Below are 18,920 nucleotides of genomic sequence, written 5' to 3'. Positions count from 1 at the left end.
AAAATATCTTTCCGTGCGCACTAGGTGCATGCTGCCGTCGCAGGAACAAGGAAGGTGGCGTATGCAACTGTGCAACGTCACACATGCACGTGACTCGTGCACAAGGGGCACCGTGGCCAGGCGATGGGTCCCCTATCTCAGGCGGCAAGACAATTTCAACAGTGTTGCGCGCCTGTCGGTCCTGTTCGTAAGGTGCTTTGGTCTACTACGTCTCGCGGTTGAAAGTTTTATACTTCGTTTTACTGTTGAAAGTTTCCGTTTTTCGCACACTTTCAAATCTCCATTTGCGCTATCGCGCTGGCATAATCAAGCGAATTATCGTCCATTTCTTTGTTTGCGGCTGTTAATTTCTCCTTTACATAGACAGAGCGCAGCGAAAAGACGACATTAAGCTGATCGCAAATACGAACAACCTGAAAACAACAAAGGCAGACCTGAACAGAATGAAAAGCCTTCGTGCTTATTTCCTACAAATAAGTGATTGTGGGACTCTCGATGCGCCGATGGCAAGTCGAACTCGTTTCTTAAGAGCTGCTGTGATTCATTAATACAGTAGTTCACATCGACGAGAGCAAATAAAAGAACAACGAAATCGTACTTATGATTTGAATAACTACTTACAATGTTCCATGGTTAGTGAAGAACCATACGCTTCCCGTCCAAGTTCCCGCTACTTCATTTCGGAATCTCACACGACATCCAACCAGTCGTATATAGATCTGAAGGCTGAAGGTAGACAAAAGAGAAACAACAAAAAAGTCCAGTTAAGCGCATTTGACAAAATAAGACACCATCACCACCTCCACCCAGACTTCACCCTCAAAACACACATACACACGCACTAAAAATTGATGTATATGCATTCAAAATGTGTGGTATTTTCGTTTTTCCTTTCCATACACTTTCACAGTGTCATATTCTCATAAATACGCATACGTTAGCATATTCTCGAACTATTGACTCTAAACGTTAAGCATGATTTACGTTTCGTTTTCGAAAGAAAGATAAATTAAGTGATCGACGATGGATTCTAATACGTAGTTCTCCAGATGTTTCACGAGAGCTTTAAAAACATCCGGGATGATATTAGACTTCATTTAAACAGATACCTTGGAGCTTCAAACTGGGGCAACTGTTCCAGATAGCAGGATGTCGAAGAAACAGAGCTGGCGCACTGCAGTAATGTGTCGGTACTTGGTCTGTTGCCTCACTGTCAGTGCCCCAATAGAATGATGCATAATTTCAAAATCACGACGCAAGTTACTAAACACAATATACTTTGTCAACTTTCTCTCTTCCACCATGTTCAAACACACATGGCCTTAAAGTATTAATTAGCCTGGGGCTTGGCCTTCTTTCTACGATTCCGTCTTTGTCTGAGAGTTTGCCAACTGCGATTTAGACTTACTACTAGCAAAGGGAAACCTGGATCACGGAAACAGCGTGTGTGGTTTTATCTCAATGTGAATGTAATTACGCATCGGTACATGTCGACAAAGATGAGTGCTTTCACACCCATGCTTCTTCCTCCGTGTGCAGAAAACACAACTGACTGGCTAGTAAGCGCAAGGTATACAAGCATAAAAGGCGACTCAGGCGCAGATGATGTTACGGAATGGAGTTCGAAGCGTCGAGACATTTTAATTTTTCTATGAAAAATCATTTCTTATAAGACAAAATTGATGCAAATTTTCAAAACAAATTTTCAACATTTTCATAAGTTTTTCAACACTTTTTTCAGATTCATGTTTCGTGAAAGTCGTTTGAAGTTATCTTTTCTTGGCTTTTTTTATTTAAAGGCCCTGCGATTTGTGTCCTTCCATTTTGTATTGATATTTTATCCTACCTTAGCACAAGCCCATCACTATAATCGTCACTTATATTTCCCTGGGTTTTGATTATGGCACCTTTGCATTGTAGCGTCCATAACATTCCTCCATTCTTCATATCTCTGTCCTTCCAAGGTTTACATGCAACGCTGTCCCACAAATCATACTTCCATCTAAGACTACTTTCTTTACATATCTCCTAATACGCAATCATTTATTATTGTAAGAAATTAGTAACAAATTTTATATTTCTTTTAACTTGATTTAAAATGAAAGTGAATTAACAGATATCGCTTTTCTTTACTTTAATCAGCAAGTTCATATCTACTAGGAAATTTTTTCAAGAATTTATTTTCTTTACAAGATTTAATGAGACTTTAAAAAAAAACTAATTGGTGTTGAAACAGAACTTAAACTTTTTCTTTAGTTGAGTTAAACTCAGTGAGCTCCCAGCCGCCGTTGGATAAGCAGCAGCCAGCAGCAAGTCGCACTCTTACCTCACTTATTTGTTTTATAGTTTCATTCTTAATTTCGCCGGCCGCGGTGGCCGTGCGGTTCTGGCGCTGCAGTCCGGAACCGCGGGACTGCTACGGTCGCAGGTTCGAATCCTGCCTCGGGCATGGGTGTGTGTGATGTCCTTAGGTTAGTTATGGTTAAGTAGTTCTAAGTTCTAGGGGACTTATGACCTAAGATGTTGAGCCCCATAGTGCTCAGAGCCATTCTTAATTTCTTTCTTTGTCTTTGAGTTCTTGCATAGTTTAATTCACAAATTTCGAGCGTATTGTAGTATTTGAGAGTTGTAGCATCGCCTTTTAGTACCCATATAGTGTAAATTCACGTAGTCGTCAGTCATCTGTTTGTTTTGAACGACTTGTGAGATAAAAGAGAGGAAAAGAAATTGTTAGGGATGGGTAGGGACTGCACCTGGTGTGTATGGGTACAGGGGAAATTGGCCACCGTCCGTAAACAGCTGGAAGCTGTGGTGGCCGTGGTCGACAGGCTCCAGGCTGTTGCCCTGGGCCGCGCTTACATTTGGACACCCGAGGCAAGCGCTTTGGCGTCTCTGGAACCTGTAGCATCGCCTGGGATCTCTGATGGCACTGCGCCCTCGGATTCGGGTACAGGGTGCAGCCAACTGCAGGTGGTGGCTCATGTAGCCACTTATGACATGTGTCGCTATGGATCGGAAGAGATTCTCTCTGGTGTCCGGCGGCTATATGAGTTGGTGAAGACTGGCAGTGTTACAAGCGAGATGAAGGCAGAGCTCACCATCTGCAGCATCGTCGATTGGATCGATTGCGGACCTTTGGTACAGAGCCGAATGGAGATTCTGAATCAGAGGCTCAGAAGGTTCTGCGACCGTGTAGGCTGCAGATTCCTCGACTTGCGCCATAGGGTGGCGGGGTTTCGGGTTCCGCTAAATAGGTCTGGGCTACAGGGGTAGCAGGTGCTGTCTGGTGTGGACTGGGCGGTTTTTTGGGTTAGACAGTCTCGGGAAAGATCAAAATGGGCTCCAGTCTCAAAAGGTACAGGGCAACATGGTTCAAATGGGTGTGAAATCTTATGGGACTTAACTGCTAAGGTCATCAGTCCCTAAGCTTACACACTACTTAACCTAAATTATCCTAAGGACAAACACACACACACACACTCATGGCCAAGGGAGGACTCGAACCTCCGCCGGGACCAGCCGCGCAGTCCAGGACTGCAGCGCCTTAGATACAGGGTAAAGATACGACGAGAATCGACCAAGCAACAGTCGGTATTGGAGTAACTATGTTGGAAAAGTACCAGAGCTTCAAGCGTTGATAGCACTGAAGATGAAATCGTTAGAGGAACAGAAAGCTGGCTAAAGCCGGAGATAAATTCTGCCGAAATTTTTACAGAGGTGCAAACCGATTTGAGAAAGGATAAATAAAGTAGGTGGTGGTGTGTTTGTGTCCGTTAGTAGTAGTTTATCTTGTAGTGAAGTTGAAATAGATAGTTTCTGCAAATTACTATTGGTAGAGATTATACTCAAGAGCTGTACCAAAATAATAATTGGCTCATTCTACCGACCCCCAGACTCAGATGATATAATAGCTGGACAGTTCAAAGAAGACTAGAATCTCATTAGAAATAAGTACCCCATTCATACTGTTATAATTGGTAGAGACTTCAGTCTACCCTAGATTTGTTGGCGAAAATACATGTCCAAAGTGGGTGGTAGACAGAAAACATCTTCCGACATTGTACTAAATGTTTTCTCTGAGAATTACTTTGAAGAATTAGTTCATGAGCCCACACGAATTGTAAATGGTTGAGAAAACACACTTCACCTCTTAGACACAAATAATCCTCGTTTAATAGAGGGTGTCATGACGGATACAGGGATTAGTGAACACAAGGTCTTTGCAGCGAGGCTGAAAACCACATCAACCAAAAGCACTAAAAATAAAGTAGATAAAAATGCGCTTGATGCCTTCCTAAGAGAGAGTCTCTATTCCTTCCAAGCTAATTATGAAAGTGTAGACCAGAAATGGCTTATATTCAAAGCTACAGTATCGACAGCAGTAGATAGGAACGTAGGCTTCCGCGGCCGGTGTCACAGTGATTAAAATTCTTATGGGTATTATGCCGCGTCATTGCTAAAAACTATAATAAACTAGAACCGACGTTTGGGCCGAATTGCAACGGCCTTCATTAGAGCACGGTTGAGCCGTTGTTGTTAGTTTTTAGCAATGACGAGGCCTAATACCCAAAAGAATTTTAATCAGCAGCATACTGCATAAGTTAATATGAGACGGGACTGATCCACAATGGTACACAAAACATGTCAGAACACTGTTGCAGAAGCAACGAAAAATACACGCCAAATTCAGAAGAACGCAAAATCCCCAAGACTGGCTAAGTTTCACGGAAGCTTGAAATTTAGTGCGGACGTCAATTCGAGATGCTTTTAATAGTTTCCACAGTAAAACATTGTCTCAAAATACGGTAGAAAACCCTAAGTGATTCTGGTCGTGTGTAAAGTACATCAGTGGCAAAAAACAGTCAATACCGTCACTGCGAGATAGCGATGGAAATGTTACCGATGATGGTGCCACTAAAGAGGAGTCGTTAAATACAGTTTTCTGTAATTCATTCACTAAAGAAGACTAAGTAAATATTCCAAAATTCGAAACCAGAACAGCTGTTAGTTAAAGGACAATTTTGCGATTGCGTCTTAACTGGCCTGCCGACGTAAATAGGCTTCTCAGGCCCAGATGAAAGCCAGTGCTTAAAGTCTGGTGTCTGCATCACCCTCTACCACAAGCATCCTTTATCTCTACGCACTAGTATATCAGTAAGCACATTCAGTCAATTCAGATTAGGGGTATTAATTATGCAAGATGCACTACTATTTACCACGTCATACCAGTTTAAAGCTGGTAAAACGATTTGTGTTCTCAGTAGTCTGTCTTCAAGATGTCAGTACAAGCTTGTTGCAACAAAAGGGAAACCTCGATGTAACAGGAAAGTGGTCTTCTCGGATATCGAACAGTGTCAGTTACGCGCCACTTCGTTACATAGCGCTTCAGTGTTTCAGTAGGAAAGAGAACCTCCACTGATGATACTGGACAATCATAAAATATACTGTATTAAATTACCAGTGAGTAAAATATCAACAGATCAAATATTAATCAATGTGGACAGTACACAGTACACACATTACCAGAAAGGCACATTTAGCCGTCTTATGTTCACCGGTGATGCTATTCAACGTGGTTTAAATGAACGAAACTTAAGCGTTACTTAGCTGATTGAGGAGTGGTAGGGTACAGGGATCACACAATAAAGCATACTTGCACAGTATTTTATTTACAGGAACATCTAAACTCTTTGCAACGATAAAACGTACATTTTAACAGTGGGAGCCCATGACCAATGAATAAGGCAGGTAAGGCCAAGGCTCGGCGCAACAATAAATTCAATCCTCCAGATGCTTGGATGCAACTTAATAATTTATAAAGTTAACAAAGATCGCCCCACGTTGCCGGGCCAAACTGAGATAATCCAAATATGGCGGTTGCAGTAAACTCATTAACTGCCATACGTCGTTGCTCGTTGTCAGCATATTACACGTGATGAACATCAAATAAACATTTGAGAAACAAACAGGATAAGTGAATGACCGACCACCGCCCATGCGTACAAGCTCTGTAGTTGTTGAAAGTGAAGGATTTAGTAGAAATCAGTTGCAGTGAATCACAAGAAAAGTTAAGTATAAATTTAAACGTTCCTTTATCGGCACTATAAAACACCATATCAAGGCAAACGCTTAACCTCATTGGCTATAAGTAAGCTAAAGACGGCAATAGCTGATCAGATACGAGTATCTAGAAGAAATCAATTATATCCGGCAGACAGAAACGGAAAAAACGAATCTTAAGATAATTACTAAACAAGCTGGTATTCCAGGTTGGTTGGTTAATTGGGGGGAGAGGACCAAGCAGCGAGGTCATCGGTCCTATCGGATTAGGGAAGAATGGGGCAGGAAGTCGGCCGTGCCCTTTCAAAGGAACCATCCCGGCATTTGCCTAAAGAGATCTAGGGAGATCACGGAATACCTAAATCAGGATCACCGGCCGCGGGTTTGAATCATCGTCCTGCCGAATACGAGTCTAGTGTCCTAACCACAGAGCCACCTCGCTCGGTGGTAGTTTAGAAGTAAGCTAATAACAAGTAAATCGGATATACTAGAATCATCTGAACAGCTATTTACCTTTTCCACAAATTTATGGGAATTTACACTCCTAAATGATTTGGTGAATGCCACAAAACAACCATAGTCTACAGCGAGTACCCTTTCCCGGTTTTCTACTGGATTCAATAAATGAGGCATTAGATAATGGCTAATGTGTCCCGTAACAAGCATACATGAGGATAATTAAATATTATTCTAATTAAATACAAAACACCAATGAATAAAACAAGGCTGGTAATCACAGAATAGGTAAAGTGCCAGACAGGTTGTTTACCGCTAACTGTACAGAAAAGTCTGACAGAAACTAAAGGCTTATGTGCACAAAAAACTAAGCCACACTCCCTAGCAAAATGGCGAGTTGGCAAAACAAAAACTAACTTTAATACACTTTCGCCACAAATCACGAACAGATATCCAGAAAATAGGGTTAATGCAGTCTGGTAGAAAAATACAAACGAGCACCTTTACTCACAAAAGAAAATCTGAGCAACGATCACAAGTATCAACTAGACCTGAAATGAGCCAGGATGTAGTGACTCACTCATCAGTTCACAAATCAATAACTGCCCGTTACAATAGGCCACACCATGCAGTCCACAATATGTGGACGCAACAGTTACCCGAGCATGTTAGCTTGTAACTGGCAGCTATACTCCAACCGGCGTGATGGTGGCAGTAACACGGCACTGGCCGAGCCGCCGCTATACAGCTCAATTCTGCCCAACAGAGTGCTCACACGTCTTCGGTAAACCTGGACCTCCAACTGTGCACACCAGCAAGTCACTGTCCCTTTGTAACCTCCCCCTCGCTTATCGACCTCAATGACAGTGAAAAATTAAACTGCGTGTACCTAATGGATATTTGGGAAAAGCAATCATCACCGAAGTTAATCTGTCGGTAAAGAGGGAGGAGAGGGTTATATCTAAATGAAAGGAAAAATGCAAATGAAACTGGTGGAAATTAATTTTGATAAAGGATAAAGTTAATAAAGAAAGTAAATGTGCGGTCATCACGTTAACAATTAATTGGCGCTAATTAGATATTTCAGATTTGGGGGAAATTACGGTCGCCAGTCCTAAGGACAATTACTATAGTAACTGAAAAAGAAAGGTTATTACACATATAATTAGCATTCGAAGCGTGGCAACTGAAGGTTGACACGTGTAGTGTGAAAACTGAAAGTTTGTCAGAAGTAATAAATTTCGCTACACTCTGACTTAATTTAGCAAAAGAATTAATAAAACCGGAAAATCGAAAGTTAATTTAGTGACTGAAGTTCATAGTAAGCTTTCTTTATGAAGCACATCGAAATTCAGTAAGATACGGTTAGTCTTGGACTATCTCAACAATCATTTCAAAAGCTGCTTGAATCTACGCAATTTAGAAATAAGAGATTTAACTTTGAACTTGAATTAAATGATTCTGAACAATTAACAATAGTAAAATTTTGTATGTACCAAGCTGAGCTGCAGTCACAGGTAAGCTAAAATACGTTAACAAAACTCACACTCTTAATTTGTGCTTGTGTAATCTCAATATTGTAGCCAGCTATGAATACCTTAACTGAACTTTGAAATTAAAGCAGTGAAATCGAATGATGCGGGCGTTTGAATTTCAACGACACTTGGGTTCATTTCGGAAAAGGAAGGGACCCTGCTTGGTAATGCAATTGGGACAATGAGCAACAAAGGTTCATGCTACGTTGCTGTAATTTAGTTAGGAAAATGGATCAGTTTGAAAAGCTGAGGTCTGCCATACAGTTCTAAAACTTTATATGCTTCCAGTCTTCCTTGTTGGTTGATCGAAGGTTTGAAGCCGTCGATCGAGGAGGTGGCGACAGTCACTCATTGTCGGCCGTCGCAGTTGCAGAAGCTGGATGTTGGCGTGCCTTCTTCTCGACACGGTCACCAGGCGAAACCGGCTCTTGATGTGCGCCAGCTAATGCTTCCCGTCCGCGACACCATGTCAGAAACTATCATAGCAAGTCGAGCGCAATTACATGCTGCCCAACCCCGAAAGTGCGGCAACTCGCGGGAGTGTCACACAACACACCTGCTCCACTGCACCACCCCAGCCAAACTCTCGCTGCTCTGCCCACGCTCCACGCGGCACAGTTAACACTCCCAAAGATCCTACACACTTTGGTTCTCCACACGACCTATCGATGTAATCGTTCAATAGCATAGTTTTCCCGGGGTCAGACCCAGCATAAAAATATAAGTAATATTTACAAAACATATCAATTATACATCGACATAAATGCATAAATAAATATATACAAGTAGTAAAACAATATAGAAAGACACAGAAATGTCATATCTTCGGGTAACAAAATAAGGAAAAATCTATAGTACAATAGATGGAAATAGAAGGATATGCATTTCTGGCGTTACACATGCCCCACATTATATGAGGATGTTCGTGTAACGTAAACAGACTCAGAAAATGTCCCAAAACAGAAACAGCGGAAATGCATATGCTCAAAACATCAACAAAATTTAGCATTCGTCTAATTAACCATAAATCAATTTTTAGACCATAATAATTGAGTGGAGACACTCCTAATCTTATTCCACTCTGTCATCTTGCACAAAATAAAACAGGTTGACAACATATTAAAATTCGTAGAAATCATAGAAAATGGTTCAGATATTCCAAAATCATTAAAATTCGTGTCACTATTAAGAAATGGAGTACTATTTACAAAATCAATCAGAGTACATGGTCATAAAAACAGGTACATCAAAATACGCAAATTAATAATTAATTATATAGAATACACATTTTTATGGAACCTTTTCATAATTAATATTCTCGCCATGAGAGTCCACTTAACGCTAAACAACAAAATAATATACAGCAGATCGACAAAAACATAAATATTGACCGCAGAATTCTTCCACATCAGCTGTACGGGAAGAGAAACAACTCCGCCTTCCGTACCCGCAAGTACAAAGAATACCGACAGCGGCACAAGAGCCGACAGCGGCTCCGCCTCGCCAGTATTGTTGCGCCCACCTGTGCGGCACGCTTGATCTCACTCGCCCTTGTAACAGCGTTTCCAGAACGTCCGTTTCACTGAATTCTTTCGGAAAAACCCACTCCCGAGTAATCTCAAGGAGTCCATTAACACTATCACAGTGGATAACTCAACACTGTCCATCATCACACGCATGTACTAGCCTGAAACTTAAAACAGCGTCTAAGTACATCGGCAATGACTAGTAAAACACATATTCATGAAATCTTACAGCTAGTTACAAAATCATATTTACATTACTTAATCTACTGTGACTCAGCTGAAAACTTAAACTAGCAGCTTGGATTTTTCAATTGATAAGTAATCACTCTCTCTTAAATCATTTAGTAAAAATTAATTACTTATTAATTACAACTTCTTTAATGTCCTCTTGGTCAGGCAAAAGCATGGCAATCTAGCAAATCATTTAAATCTTACACTCTATATTTACATACGGTACAAATTACCCATTCTGTGGTATTAATCAATCCTAGGTTGGTACAATTTCAAGTCTACAATGTTCCGTATACCTAATAGTTTTCCAGAACTTGGATACTCTAAGCAATAAGCATTTGTGTGAGGTATACCAATGACTTTATATGTTCCATTATAAACAAACTTAAATTTAGAGATTTCATTGTCTATCTCGCTCGATTTCTTATGAGCTTTTAGAAGTACTAAGTCTCCAATTGCAAACGTAGCAAAACGCACTTTAGCGTCATGACAACGTATGCGAGCATCGGCTTTTAGCTTCATTACTTCTCGCGAACGATCTTTTTTCACACCAATACTAATGTCAATCGGTGGAGGGAATTTGCTTATCTCTTCCAATTCACTTTCTACACTTTTGTCAGTGCCGAGATTCCTCACGTTACGGCAGTTCAAATTCATTCCTACGTCAATGTCATCCAGCCAGTTAACAATGTGTATAGGCTGGTATTGCCTATGCACACCGTCTCCTACCTCGTCAAAACTAACTACTATTGTTATATCTTGTGACGTACATGTAAAAGTTTTGCTTTCACAATTAATCACTGCACGGTACTTTAATAGCCAATCTAACCCGATAATTACTTCCGTAGTTAAGTCTGGCACGATGAAAAACTCTTGTTCAAATCGTGCCCCACATATCTCGAAGTTGACAAAAATCTGTTTTGTGACCGGTTTACTGGCCTTCCGAGTAGCACCGATAATTTTCACTCCCGTTACTGGCATAACTACGATACCAGGTCTGTCTTTCAGTAACTCAAATATTTTCCCAGATACAGCACTCAATTCTGCACCGGTGTCAATGAACACGTTTAGTTGTAGGCCGTGCATATTAACAGACACTACTATCTGTCTACACTTGTCCTCGACTGTTTCTTTATTTCCCCACAGTAAATCCTCGTCTATATCCAGGTCATTCCAGAAAAAAAAACATCCGGTTTTGATCCTAAATACGGATTATCTGGCGGCCTATTCTGTCTCTGTTCACATACAGTTTTAATTTCAACACGTTTGTCCTGAGGCTTAGTCTGTAGCTTCGCCTCCAATACCGAAACCTTTTCCTGTAACTCGTCAACTAGTGAGTGTTACTTTGCTATCAATTCACTAATTGTAACCTTCGTTGATTCCATTTTGGTCAGATTAATCTCATCTGCCAATCTACCTGAAGGAATGTGCCCAGTAGTATCTGCAATTACTTCCTCTGGATCTGTACAACCCACACTGCTACCGTCTGACCGTATAACGTCAGCTCTAACCTCATACACGCTGTAATCTACGTGCTGTTCTACCAATCGTGTCCGGCTATCTGTAAAATTTTCGTAATCTTTCTCCTTAATACTCTCGCAATGTTTAAACTGGAGGCTTGCGTCGGATGGGTCGGCTACTTCTACCACTACAACTTTCGGTAAGGTCTGCCGGTTAGTGCCAGAACTTTCCGTTACTACTTCAACATCTAACTCCTGCGGGACGAAACACGACGAATCTTGCTCGTGCTCCCCATTAACATCAACTGTTTCTGGTAAAGTCTGCCGGTTAGGGCCAGAACTTTCTATAATTTCACAAACACTATCTTCCTGCGGGTCGAGACGCGGAAAATCCTGCACGCGCTCTCCATAAACACTTCTCCCATACAGGCCCCTATAATCTCTTAGTTCGTCGTATAAGCGACCGAACTGCCTTAACCAGACCTCATCCCTCTCTGCATCCCCTCACTCGATGACGGACGTTTTATCCGACATCTGATCTTCTCTCAACACTTGCGAATAATTCTTAAACTCAATCTCCAGTTCCGCTGTGGGTATTACAGCTGCCACTTTATATTCGATTTCCGGAACACTACTTAAATTGTTCTCACTGACAGTGAATGTATTATCTACTGCCGTGTATACAGCTGATCTACTACTTGTGGGCGCACTCCTTTCTCTGAACACTGGCACACTCTCCTGCCGTTGATTATTCCATACGGAATTTTCATAACGACGACACCTGGGTTTTCTCTTGTTATTGGGCCTCCAAAATTTCTCCACGCCCGGTGGGCCCCTCACCGGCGCGGCTAATGGTTTCCCTGTCTCGTCCCAGCAGATCTGCTCCCCGGATGCTGCTGAGGCGGCTGATCACACCCTCTGGCGTTATTACTATTCTGCGAAGCCCGTATCATGCTAGTATAATACTGGTCTCCGTCATTCCTGTTATTATTTGCATTGTACCGATTGTTATTACGGTCCGAACCATTACTGTTATTGCTGCCATGGTTGCGGTATGCATTATTCCCATGGTTGTCGTTGTGGTTGCTGTGGTACCCGTTGTTGTTACCACGGCCTCTACACTATCGCGATTATTGCGCCAATTGTCCTCGTCCTCAACTCTTTCCAGGAAATCATTGATTGTCCTGTAATTGCTTCCTATGTAGCGTTTTGTATCATCTGGAAGCTTCTTGCAGAGTTCCCAAACTATTTCGGATTCCGTGCGGCGATCACGCAAATATTCCAACTTGCGGATCCAGCCCTCACAAAACTCCTTCATCGAGCCGCGCGAATTCGCATTGAAAGGCCTAGATACGACAAATTCGCGCCAGACACTTTGCTGTTTTTGCTCTGACCAGTATTCAGCCAGAAACAAATTTTTAAATTCGTCAAAAGTCAGGTTGGTAATGTTGAGGTTTAACCCCCAACGCTTGGCATCACCAGCCAACACATCAATAACCGCATTAATATTTCTCTCATTAGTCCATGATCTGGGTAAAACTCTTTCTAAATTTTTAATGAAATCCGTCGGGTGTATACCGCCCTTTTTCAAGGGGTCGAACCGCTCCTCTTTCGTCAACAATTCCGAACTATGTGCACAGATTGGCACATAGCTCTGTTTTTCGTCAAGTTTCTTTTCTAATTCCGACACTCTCGTGTGGCAAGTAGTTGTCGCAAGCGTTTCTACTTCCCTTTTTTTTCTTCGCAGGTATTAGCTTGCTTCGTCACTTTGGTATATACTTCGGATACTAAAGCCTTTAAAGTTTCCACCTTCTTTTGATCCTCTTTTTTCACTAATTGAATTTGTTTCGTCACCTTATTCTCGAAGATCGGAGCAACTGCTTCTCCTACACTTTTCTCGATTCTGCTAATTTTGGAATAAAAACGAGTATTTATGCTCGCAATTTCCGCCTGAATGCCTATCATTTCCTGTTTAAGGTTACCGATTTCGGTATTAATCACAACAATATCTTCTTTGATTTTATCAACTTTTGTGTTAACAACTCCAACATTGTTGTTAACAACATTAATAGCTTTGTTCTGATTGTCTAGCTTCCGTTCAATTTTTTCAGACTGACTCGTGATTTCGTTAATCAAAACATTCAATAAATCAGTTAAATTCCCGGAAACTACCGGTTTCCGTAGCGGCTTCCTCTTTAATTGTCCCCCCGTTTTCGTCATCAAGGGATTCACATTTGATTTCACTTCCGATTCCGAAACAATTTCTAAAGTTTGGAATTGCATTTCTGCTCTTTGTTGCGTTTCGGTGGTCCGTCTTTCATGCTAACCGCCTGTCCCTGAACAATGGGTTCCGCGGTGCGCGTTTCCCACTGTTCGACCGATTGTTCCGTATCCAAGTCTACCAAATTTTGGTAATTGTTGCCGTCACTCATTTTAATAATTTTCAATATAAATGCCAAATGTCAAATCTAATTAGGATTCCTCACACTAATATTCTCGCTGCCGTATCGACCATTTCGTAACCAGTACTTTGTTACGAGATTTGCACAATGCAAAATTCGTGTCCAGAAAACCTCAAATCCGAAGATTGTCCTGTCACCAGGTTGCCACGTGTAACCTCCCCATCACTTATCGACCTCAATGACAGTGAAAAATTAAACTGCATGTACCTAATGGAAATTTGGGAAAAGCAATCGTCACTGAAGTTAATCTATCGTAAAGAGGGAGGAAAGGCTTACTTCTAAATGAAAGGAAAAATGCAAATGAAACTGGTGGAAATTAATTTTGAAAAGGTGTAAAGTTAATAAAGAAAGTAAATGTGTGGTCGTCACATTAACAATTAATAGGCGCTAATTAGATATTTCAGATTTGGGGGAAATTACGGTCGCCAGTCCTAATGACAATTACTATAGTAACTGAAAATGAAAGGTTATTACACATATAATTAGCACTCGAAGCGTGGCAACTGAAGGTTGACACATGTAGTGTGAAAACTGAAAGTTTGTCAGAAGTAATAAATTTCGCTACACTCTGACTTAATTTAGCAAAAGAATTAATAAAACCGGAAAATCGATAGTTAATTTAGTGACTGAAGTTAACAGTGAGCTTTCTTTATGAAGCACATCGAAATTCAGTAAGATATGGTTAGTCTTGGACTACCTCAACAATCATTTCAAAAGCTACTTGAATCTACGCAATTTAGAAATAAGAGATTTAACTTTGAACTTGAATTAAATGATTCTGAACAATTAATAATAGTAAAAATTAGTACGTACCAAGCTGAGCTGCAGTCACAGGTAAGCTAAATTATGGTAACAAAACTCACACTCTTCATTTGTGCTTGTGTAATCTCAATATTGTAGCCAGCTATGAATACCTGAACTGAATTTTGAAATTAAAGCAGTGAAATCGAATGATGCGGGCGTTTGAATTTCAACGACACTCGGGTTCATTCCGGAAAAGGAAGGGACCCTGTTTGGTAATGCAATTGGGACAATGAGCAACAAAGGTTCATGCTACGTTGCTGTAATTTAGTTAGGAAAATGGATCAGTTTGAAAAGCTGAGGTCTGCCATACAGTTCTAAAACTTTATATGCTTCCAGTCTTCCTTGTTGGTTGATCGAAGGTTTGAAGCCGTCGATCGAGGAGGTGGCGACAGTCACTCATCGTCGGCTGTCGCTGTTTGCAGAAGCTGGATGTTGGCGCGCCTTCTTCTCGACACGGTCACCAGGCGAAACCGGCTCTTGATGTGCGCCAGCTAATGCTTCCCGTCCGCGACACCATGTCAGAAACTATCATAGCAAGTCGAGCGCAATTACATGCTGCCCAACCCCGAAAGTGCGGCAACTCGCGGGAGCATCACACAACACACCTGCTCCACTGCACCACCCCAGCCAAACTCTCGCTGCTCTGCCCGCGCTCCACGTGGCACAGTTAACACTCCCAAAAATCCTACACACTTTGGTTCTCCACACGACCTATCGATGTAATCGTTCGATAGCATAGTTTTCCCTAGGCCAGACCCAGCGTAAAAATATAAATAATATTTACAATACAAGCCAATTATACAGCGACATAAATGCATGAATAAATATATACAAATAGTAAAACAATTACAATATATAAAGACACAGAAATGTCATATCTTCGGGTAACAAAATAAGGAAAAATCTATAGTACAATAGATGGAAATAGAAGGACATGCATTTCCGGCGTTACACCTTTCCTTCCCAAATACTCTCCTATAACGCCGTTCACCTCTGCTTGTACGCGCTCTAGCGGACTGACATCTTCCATTATCCCAGCAAAGGGGAAGAGGCTTATACAGGGCCGAAACAATCGGTTACTGAGCTACGAGGGTGTCATTTGTGCATGGCACAGAAACGTGTTGAAATATTATGAAAGTAGGTATTACGAAATTCGTTACATATTGTGTCAAAATTTCAGCACAGAAGAGATTTCTTCACATGTGATATTGGTCAACCATTGAATGTTGTGTAATGGAATGAAACATCTCCAGCCGTCGTTCTGATGTTATTTTACTATATTACAAACTGTTTCAGTGTTTGAGTTGGTGAATTCCAGTCTCATGCACGATCCCATCAGTGGCCTAGGTATATGAAATAGTTTCCGCAGAATACTGTAAAAGCAATGTTGTGTCTGTAACCATTAGCTATTAGTTGGTAGATGTGAGCGTCCTCCCAGAAGCTGCCACAGCTCCACAAGGCCAGGGCCGGAGCTCTGACTTGGCAGTTCCTCGCCACTATCCTGATGATGGGGGATACTGGCACTAAAGTCTACTTATGACAGGGCCTGTCTGTATCTCCGAGACAACAGCACCCTTCACATTCACCAGGGATGCTGGCTGTGGCTTCATTATTGCCATAATCTTGTGAAAAAACTTAAGCAACTCATAAGCTTTTGATTTAATGGAAGTTATTCACTCGGTCCCTGCGCATCGCCTTGTTGCAACAACACTCAGAGGTGGAAAGCTGAATGCTATCCTGTTCATAGAAGTACGGCTCCCATCGTGGAGGTTGAAACGTCCCCTTTGAACAATTATACATGACTGTGCTTAAACTGACACACAATACTTTTTAGCGCAACGCAATCTGACTTTCAGAAATCCCTACAAAAGAATGGCCCTGACTAACATTAACCTGTACCTTTCAGAAATCACTTACCTCACAAAAATCTTAATTACTCGAACTACTGCAATACAGCGAGCGCCACTACTGACAGCTAAATAAAAGATTCAAACTATGGAAGGCACTAACTACTGATAGGCATAGTTAGCAAATGAAAGATTTTAATAGAGAACAAACAATGTATTTACCTTAATAATCATAATATATATAGCAGTTCATGCCATCCAGTGTTACAAATTTCAAAACTCCACCATCTCTCTCCCCACATCCACCACTGCTGGCGGCTCACCTCCAACTGTGCAACGCTATGCGCTGTTAACATCCAGCTGCCCAACACTACAATGGTAGACAACAATGCAAACTAACCACAGACTGCACACAGCACAGCCAGTGATTTTCATACAGAGCGCTACGTGGCATTACAAATAAGAAAACATAAACAGCCTACTTACATAGCCTCTATGCTCCCCACAAAAAATTTTACAAATTGTTTTGGGCAGTGGCCAATAATGATTTGATAAATTTTTCATAATTACAATAACGAAGACATCAAATGCACACACTTATTGATACAATGTTGGTCAAAAGCTAAAATTCTCTCACAGTCCATAAAGACAGTCCAGATTGTTCATTACAGTAAAATTGCAGTGTTTTTCTCAAAGTCTGAGCAGTAAAAGACAATGCACACAGAAGTAGTTTTCCATGCAGTCTTGAAGAAGTAGTGTTGTCCTTCCAACGGAAAGACAGTGCTGACTCTTAACATGCTGACAGGTAATGGGCCACAACAGAGGAAACCCACAGCAGAGTCATTCGACGTTTTGAAGAAGATTGGTAGGTAGGTCATCACAGAGCAGACCCACTGTAGTCCTGGTAGAGATTCTGGTATTGGTTGGCCACCAGAGGTGCAGACCCACTGTAGTCCTTGTAGAAATAATGGTATTGTTGGGTCATCAAAGATGCAGACCCACTGTAGTCCTTATAGAGATGGCCAGCAGCCATCTGTTGTGACTGTGCAGGTGCACAATCGCCATTGAAGAGTCTTGCAGATAATAGAGCAAGTCCATAACCACCAATTGTGCACTCACAAAGTTTTTGGAATTGTCCTTAGAACCAGCAATGCTGTTATCCAGTCACTTGCTGAATTATTAACACATGTGCAAACACTAACAGTCCCTGCTTAATTTGATGAACTGGTGTCAATTACAATTTTATAACATAAGAATACAATAACAAAGGTACAAAATACATCATTAAAAACATAACAATACAGATAACATTTGTAGTACAGGCTTTACAAAAGAATCGAAATAACATATACATCAGTGTTACAGGAATTATGACATGAGTACATACATAAGAGATCAGAATAACTTTTGAAACATCAACTTCACACATAAGCATTAAAACAAAACAGAATAAATAATGTCTAAACATCTTTACAAAGTAAATAACATAGTATTAGAAAAATTCTACAACATAGCTCTCATCAGCTAAACACATAAAGACAGGAAAAACACAAATACACAAGGGTACACAAACATATAGAGGGATGACACAAAAGGAAAGGACAGGGTTTGTTTTCAGTGTAACATTTGGTATTGCAGTCCAACCCAAAACTTCATTCCATAGATGTTTCGCCTTATTTCAACATTTGTTTCCACCAAAAAAGTCCAATCCAAGCATGCTTTCTGTATTTATATGTTCACATGTTTCTTACCACAATATTTATATTCCATTATCTTACCTCATCATTTATTTCCAAGAAAACCCTACCTAAACCTGTTACCTTAAACCGTATATTTTTGTTCATATCCTCTTTCAAAATACTTTTTCTCCACTGTGCACTACTTTTTTGGCCAAACTATTTTCTTATAGCTTCTTAATGCATTTCTTCCAATTCATCATAGTGAGTTTCTTATATAGTCAACCCCCTCTTAAGCTAACTTAAATTTACTGAGCTCAGATGCTAATCTAAGGGATGAAGCAATGCAGCAGCACAAAACAATTAACACAAACATCAATGACAAAAAATTCAAATTGCCAAAGCAATTGCAATATTACAACTAATATAAGGCACTGTGCAGCAAACAAGAAAAATAAATCAGTAGTAAACTGGCTTAACAGCGTCATACAAAGTCAAATTCAGTAACATTATGCCTGGCAAACAGCAGCAGTAAATGAAATAACTTATATCTAAACATGACATAGCTCAAGCAGAAAAAAACATTACACTAAAGACAACAATGCAGACAAGGTAAATGTATATTCACATCTTAATGTCTATGTAATTAAAGTGGTGCACCACAAGAAGTTACTCTATAAAAAAAATTACCAAGTAGTTGAAAAGAAAATTATGTATGCAATTCCTGTGAAATGTTTTTGTGCTCCTTTGTTTTCTTTTTTTAAGTACATCATACAGTATTTTTTTACTGGATCTGTAGGCATAAAATATTTATATTAGTACATCTATAAAATTTTATTTTAACCATTGCTGCAGCGCAGCTT

Source organism: Schistocerca cancellata, chromosome 2, assembly GCF_023864275.1.
Source record: "Schistocerca cancellata isolate TAMUIC-IGC-003103 chromosome 2, iqSchCanc2.1, whole genome shotgun sequence".
Lineage (NCBI taxonomy): Eukaryota > Metazoa > Arthropoda > Insecta > Orthoptera > Acrididae > Schistocerca > Schistocerca cancellata.
The sequence above is the reverse complement of the archived record's forward strand: the minus strand, read 5'-3'. Positions refer to the sequence as shown.